This window comes from Silene latifolia, chromosome Y, assembly GCF_048544455.1.
Source record: "Silene latifolia isolate original U9 population chromosome Y, ASM4854445v1, whole genome shotgun sequence".
Taxonomy (NCBI): Eukaryota; Viridiplantae; Streptophyta; class Magnoliopsida; order Caryophyllales; family Caryophyllaceae; genus Silene; species Silene latifolia.
In genome coordinates this window covers 440,440,231-440,447,567 of record NC_133538.1, presented here as the reverse complement: position 1 = coordinate 440,447,567, position 7,337 = coordinate 440,440,231, and the positions used below count along the sequence as shown (strand labels likewise).

Here is a 7,337-nt window from a genome sequence, read left to right as displayed (position 1 = left end):
TTCAATTCAGGGTGAATTTTAATAAGAAAAACTTGAAAGTTTCCCTCGATGAATTGCACAAAATGCTTGTGCAAGCTGAGAGGGACGTGGGGCTAAATGTTAACACCACCAAGGATGTGCTCAACTTTATTCAAAAGAGCAAAGAGAAATTTAAGAAAAGTGGCAATAAGGTAAAGAAGCTAACTCCCAACAAGGGCAAAGGAAAGGCTTTTGAAGCTAGCTCCTGTAAGTCCAAAAAGGGTGCCTCCTTCGAGGACAAATGCCACTATTTTAATGGTGTTGGGCATTGGAAGAGGAATTGTCCAAATTATCTTGGCGATATCAAAGCTGGAAAGATTGTTCCAGTAGGTAAATAACTATCTCTATCTTTTTGTTTCGATCTCAACTTTGATATTTTGATACAAGTTGTGATGATTACCCTTTTTATTGTACTTAGGGCATCCAAGCAAGGACAAAGGCAAAGACAAGCAAGCCTAAAAGATCTTGAGGAAAGCTATATGTAGACGTCTATGGTACTAGATCTATGGAAGCTTAGCCTTATTTTGCTTTGTCTTTATTATCGTGTTGTATTTTGAAATTTTAGAACTCCTTTTAATTTCCTCGTTCGACTTGGAAATTTGTTTGTTTCCTTTAAACAATGGTTGTATTTTGGATATTAATGACTTGGTTTGCAACCCAAGTCACTCCACTTATCGTATCATTTGTTCTAAAATTTGTCATCATACACTACTTGCATCAAGAAGCATAAAATTTTAACAACTTAAATTGATCAAATAGACAAATATAATGATTGAATCATTAACATAAGCTATGAATTCGATTCTCCTTATGCCATTGTGACTAAAAAGTAACAAGTTACTTGTGTAAGATCAATTATGAAGTTATGTTGAGTTATTGAAATCACATTAGGTAACGTTACCAACCTTATTTGATACACCTATCAAAATTAAAACGTCTAGTCTACATTATCTTTTCAATATCTCTCAAATAGATCTCTATAGGTTGACATGTGAAATGTCTTCCTCCTTCACCATCATTATTTGTGGCTCAAAAGCTATCTTTGGAGAAATTTAGTGTATTTTTCCTAAAGATAGAGTGGGAGTAAATGTAGCCACAAACCTTGACCAAATGGAATCTATGTGAGGAGACCAAAAGAAGATGTTCTTAGGTATGGGATCTACACGAGAAGACCAAAAGAAGATGTTATTAGGTTAGACTCTTGACGTGCGGAGACCAAAAGAAAGCGTTCTTAAGAAAACTTTAGACTTATGAAAAGACAAAAGAATATGTTCTTGGAAAATAATATTTTGATCTATGAAGTGGATATACCTAGAGATTTTAAAATTCGACATTTTACTTAAGAGCCTTATGAAACCAAAATGGTATCTATGCAAGTAAATGGATTTATTTTGGATTGTTGAGACCAATCCAAAGTAAATAGAAATTTATGATTAAGAGTTGCATAGAGAGGCATGTCGATGTCTACAAAAGCTATGTTAATTAGTAACTAAACAAAATATTCCAATCATTGCTATACCTCATTATGAAAATAAGTAAGGTACGGTATTAAAGCCACTTTCCAAATGGGAATTTAGAAAGGGATATGTGAATGACATATATGTATGGTTTTAACTAATACTTAGAAAAGCAATGACCATTCCAAATCATGTAATGGTTCGAATGAGTTGTTGAAAACGAAACATCTGTACACATGGAATTGAGTGTCAGCGACAGTCATGTTTAGACATAAAGTTGAGTGGGAGCAATCATCCTTCATGAATTGCATAACATATTACTCATTGAGAATGACGTGCAAATACTGTCTTTTATAAAGAAGTATTTAGGTTTTTCAATTCTGGATGAATTTAGACATTATGCAAATCTATCATAACATGGAATGTTGGATTGGCACATAGATAGGTATCTTATGCTTATAATAATCCTTCATCTTAAAAATCAACAAGTTAAGTAGGTTGTTCATATTGATGAAAATTTAATTATCATAGAATTATGATTATTCACATGAACCTAAGAACTGTTGTCTACACGAAATCGATTACTAATGTTTCCACCTTTAGAATAATCATGCATGCCATAATGCACATGTCCTAGATGAATCACATGCTTGGAGCATGATGAGTCGATAACAAGTTAACCCATATGAGAGTCATTGGTAAGCCTTAAGGAACTGTCATGAATTCTCAAGGAGAACTAATGGTCTGTTCTGGAGTTTGGAAGAATACTGAGTTGTGTGTTGAAGATTACACGAACTCAAATTTTCAAAGCTCATAAGGATCTGTAAAAATCCTAGGCTGGTTTTGTTGACCTAAGGAGCAAAAGACTAGAAAAGGGTATTTTGTTGTCATCCATTGCAAGATTCTACAAAATGAACCTAAGTACATTGTGATTAGGGGGTGTGCTTTGATGACTATGAGTAGTATCGTCCACCAAAGACCACATCACAGGTTATATAATAACAATGGGAGCTTCTTTCAAGTTAAAGAACCTGAGTCTAGTATGAAGTCTAGACATGTACTTAGTAAAGTTCATGCTATAAGAGAGAACATGAAATTGAAGGAAATCGCAATTCATAAAGTTTGAACTCTTAGACACATGGTATGTTCACATGCTAAACTTTTATTGCATTAGGCAAGTGTATAAATACACTTATGATTATAAGACATAGAGTGGTAATATGGTATTTACTACTCGTATGTGATAATCACATTTATCGTTTGAGTTATTGATAACTCATCTTGTACTTTGTTACATCCAAATGGGTTGTTGAGACAATATTGAACCCCATTAAAGTGACCTGGATTAACATAGTATTCGCCCCTAGTTACTTATATGAGGTGACATCTCGAAGTGACTGGAGTGTGATGCGATTGATGGCAAGTTCAAGAGCCATAAAGTCATAAGAGATGACTAGTCGATCACATAGACAGACTGTATGGGACACTCTGTCGGGCTTATAACCGTTTATAGAGTTCTGGAAATTTTTATAGCCTGGTCGTGGCGAGAGCTACAATAGTATTCTTATGAGTCGATTCTTTGACTAAAGACTGTTCGCCTAAGGTGGCACAGTTTCAGAGTAACTTTGATTTATGTTCTACGACCTTCGTAATTGGGGTCTAAAGGGAATAATTTGGGTTATGATAAGCTGTGTCTATTCAAGGGAATAGTGCAATAGGAATTGTCCATCCCTGTCAGGGTTATTTTATATCTCAAGGCTACTCGAGGAGTAATGAACTGGAAATGCGTGGCCACGCTCGGAAGATATCTACGGTACATAATTCCGGTCAGACAGTTATTCTCCAGATCGAGGAAACCACTCATGATATGATCAAATGCAAGTACGACCTGCAAGACACCTTACATTGAGTGGGAGATAGTAATAGAACAAGAGAATTGGTGACGCACATTTGTCGCGGAAAACTGGGAGATTGTTGGAGTAAGCTAAGTGTCCTCGACAATAATGCGATCACATGTTTAAATCTCATAATAAGAATGCATGAGGGAAAGTAATATTTTATTGTTAACTGATCCACATTAATCGGTAATGATTGGCTGACTAGAGTTTGACATTACTGTCTTATGACGGTGGTGATCAGTTGATCCCTTAAGGTCATACCTCTAGGGTAACACTCTTAATTGATTAATTAATTAATTGTATGTTGATTCAAGTTAATTAATTCCTTAAAATTGAACGAATGATTTTGTGAGTGAGAATTCGTATCTTATTGTAATTCGAGTAAATAAGATTCGTTCTAAGTAATGTAAAATTGTTTTATTACTTAGGTTTTATTATTGTTTATGAAACAATTAAAATAAGAATGAATAATTTATTATAAATACAAGTTGTTGTAATTTATAATTCCATTTTGAGTACTTGTAATCATGAATTACTAGTTAATTTTTGTATATGATTTATTTTGTTTATATAATGATTTTTATTAAGTTAAAAATGCATTACTAAATAACATGTCTAGTAACATGTCCAATATGTCACACTACACAAATTGACATATGACAAACTTAAAATGGACCCTTTTAACTCACGGGTGTCGTGTAAATAAGGGGTATGGGAGGTTAATTGTGTTTTGTTCATTTAATTAACAAAACACAATCATACCCTACTAATGATAGGCATGCAAGCCTAAATCTTGAGAAGAACAAACTTGAGCATGCATTGGGCCTTCTTCCCCATGCTACCCGGCCACCTAGAAAATAAGAAGACTTTTCTCTTCTTATTTTTGGTCATTCTTACTTAACAAAAACATGAGTAATTTGTAAATTCTCTCTTTTTGTTTAGAACACTTAAGAAGTAAAAACTCATAAAATCACTAATATTATCTTACCTTTACTAGAAGTAGTAAACAATTATATTAGTATTATTTTAGGGCACATATACTAATTTCTAGTAACAAATTAGTATTTGTTTAAGAGGTTTATCTTGGTACAAATCCTTGAGGATTAGATTCTAATATTGTATCTAAGTTCATCTTTGGAGCACTAGGATTTTCTTAAGAAGACTAATTTGGAAGGTTTTCAAATTAGTATAACCATTTGGCCCTCATTGTAAGAGATCGTTTTCTTCTTACTTTGTATTATTTTGTTATGCATGCATAAGATCTTGTTAGTTTATGACTAAACTAAATTTATATAGTTATTAGAAATGTCTATTAAAAGGTTTATGAATCCTACATTTAGCTCAAATTTATATGATTATTGCACTAACCTTAGTGTTTTTATGAGCTAATATTGCATTCTAGTTGTCTTTGCATGTTTTGTCACATTTTGGAGGAAGTTGAGCATTTAGAAGCTAATTCCATCACTTGAGCAAGTAACTAGAAGTAAAGCTAACATTGGACCAACCTTGAAGTTTTACATGGATTTGCATGCATAAAGTTATGGATCGAAATGAGAAATGCAAAGTCTTATTCAAAGTCAAGCCCAAGATTTGAAGTCCGACTAGGTGGAAGCTTAGGATGCTAAATTACATTGGATACTATGCATTTAGAGCTTAACCGGGTGATTAAACAAGGCATTAAACATCAACCTCGGATTCCTTGAGCATTAACTAGAGGAATTAAGAAAGACGGAGATAGAATCCCTCGACCCCGATCGGGGTTTGGGAACCCCGATTGGGGTTTCCTTGTTTTACGTGCATGTGTTTCATATCTAGCCCCCTATAAATAGAGAGCTAGGTCCGACCTAATTAGCCTCTTATTTTCACCTTACAATCTCATATTTCTTGTATTCTTAAGCACACAAAAATTATCTCATAGTTTTCATCTTAGTTTGAATTTGTTAAGAATTTGGTTATTGTTAAACATTTGGTTCTATTTATTCAAGCTTTTGGTTCTCATTTTGTTCTTCCTTGCAAGTTTCTAGTTCAAGATCCATTTCCTTTCCGGTAATTCTAATTCTAGTTTATTTAGTTTATATTTCCACTTTAGTTGTCACATAGTTTTATCATTAGTATTTTAATTCCATCACATAGTTTATCCTCATTTTTCATAATTCATCTTTTAGTCTATATCATTTCTATAACCATGTTTAGCATTTGATACATCATAGGTTGCAGTTTACATTTCAATATATGTAGCTAAATTTCCTTATTCTAGGGACTAGGGAAGCCATGCAATAAATAATATATGTAAAATGATAAATTAGGTTTATATAATATTGTCTAATTGTTTCTATCACATATTTGTATAATCACGATTAATCTCTGTTTAGTGGCCATAATCATCGATTAAGTTTGTTAATTCGTTCTATAAGTCGAGAGGCACGGAATCGGATTAGACTAAGCATGTGTAGTAGGACGACCTAGTCATAAACGACAGTTTCTCTAGGACCCGGTCTATGGTTGACACTAATATCGTGAGGTAGGTGTCTTTAAGCCTAAACAATTGACAATGTTATTAATTCTGAGTTTAACATGAACAAATATATTTACAATTCCATGTGTGACCCGACTCCCCTAGACCTCTTAAATCATATAGTTTACATCGTTTTATTTGATAGTTAACAAACCAACCAACAAACCAAACCAATCGTAACCAACCTTGATAGAAGTCTACTCATAGCATTTAATAGCGCAACTCCCGTCTCCTTGTGTTCGACCCTTATTACTACATTAATTTGTATCTAGGGAATTTATCTTTGATTAGGTGTGCGACATAGCCTATCATATTTTGGTGCCGTTGCTGGGGAGCACGGTTTTATTGCATTTAAATTTGTTGATTTCTATCTTGTTTTCTTTTGTCTTGATGAACACTTGTTCCTTGAGACATTTACTTACGATTTTATAGAGATTGTTGTCTTATGCTCTGGTCTTCTCGTAGTGGAGATTTGCTTTCACCGGATTCCGAGCCTGAGAAAACGTTTCGTAGATGACGACGTTTTTGGAATGAAGTTAAAGAAGCCGCTTCTCCCGTGCAATTTGAAAGTGCAAGAAAGTCTTACTTAGACGATCTTAAAGCTCTTGAGGAGGGAGGAAGTTTCTAGTTTATCATGTCCACCACCACCACCATCTCCAACTAAAAAGATGGTGAAACTTTTCGATTATTCCAAGCCTACCGCAGCTATGCTTCCAGCCGGTATTACTACTACTCAAATTACCGCCCCGGAATTCAAGATCAAACCGGATTTCGTTAGCCATGTGGAGAGGAAGCAATTTGGGGAAGTCCTTTGGAGGATCCCAACTTGCATGTGCATAACTTTTGTCACTATTGCTCCATGATTCGGCAAACGGGTGTCACTCAAGCCCAAATTAGGGAAATACTTTTTCCTTTCTCTTTGAAGGACAAGGCAAAGCTATGGATTAATAGCCTTGATCGCACCGCCATGGGAATCACAAATTGGGAGACATTGGCTCTTGCTCTCTATCAAAAGTTTCTTCCACCAGAGAAAACTCAAACTTTAAGGAGCTAAATCACCGGATTCCGTCAACAAGCTCTTGAGAGCTTGTATGAAGCTTGGGAGAGGTATAAGAAGCTACAAAGACAATGCCCACATCATGGGTTGGATGCTTGGTTCCTCGCTATAACATTCTACAATGGATGATGTGTCGAGTCCTAAAGGATTCTCGATTCCACCAACAATGGGTGGTTTGATCAAATTGACACTGATATTGCTCATGCCACAATTGAATCCATGGCAATCCATGACGTTCAATATGTCAATTCCCAAAGTGTGCCACTCAAGGGTAAGGAGGAATCTCCTAATAATTCTGTTTTCTTGGCTCAAATTGCCTTACTCCAACAACAATTGGCGGAACGAGATGCTAGGGATTCTCTTCAACAACTCAATGTCGTGTCTTCGACTAG

At 34.9% G+C, this 7,337-nt stretch overlaps 1 non-coding gene across 1 annotated transcript; it reads right to left on the bottom strand.

The window, feature by feature from the left end:
- Positions 1 to 6,926: 6,926 nt before the first annotated feature.
- LOC141634816 (small nucleolar RNA R71) lies at positions 6,927 to 7,034 on the bottom strand. The gene has a single exon (XR_012539536.1). It is a non-coding gene; the product is annotated as a small nucleolar RNA R71 (small nucleolar RNA).
- Positions 7,035 to 7,337: the final 303 nt, after the last annotated feature.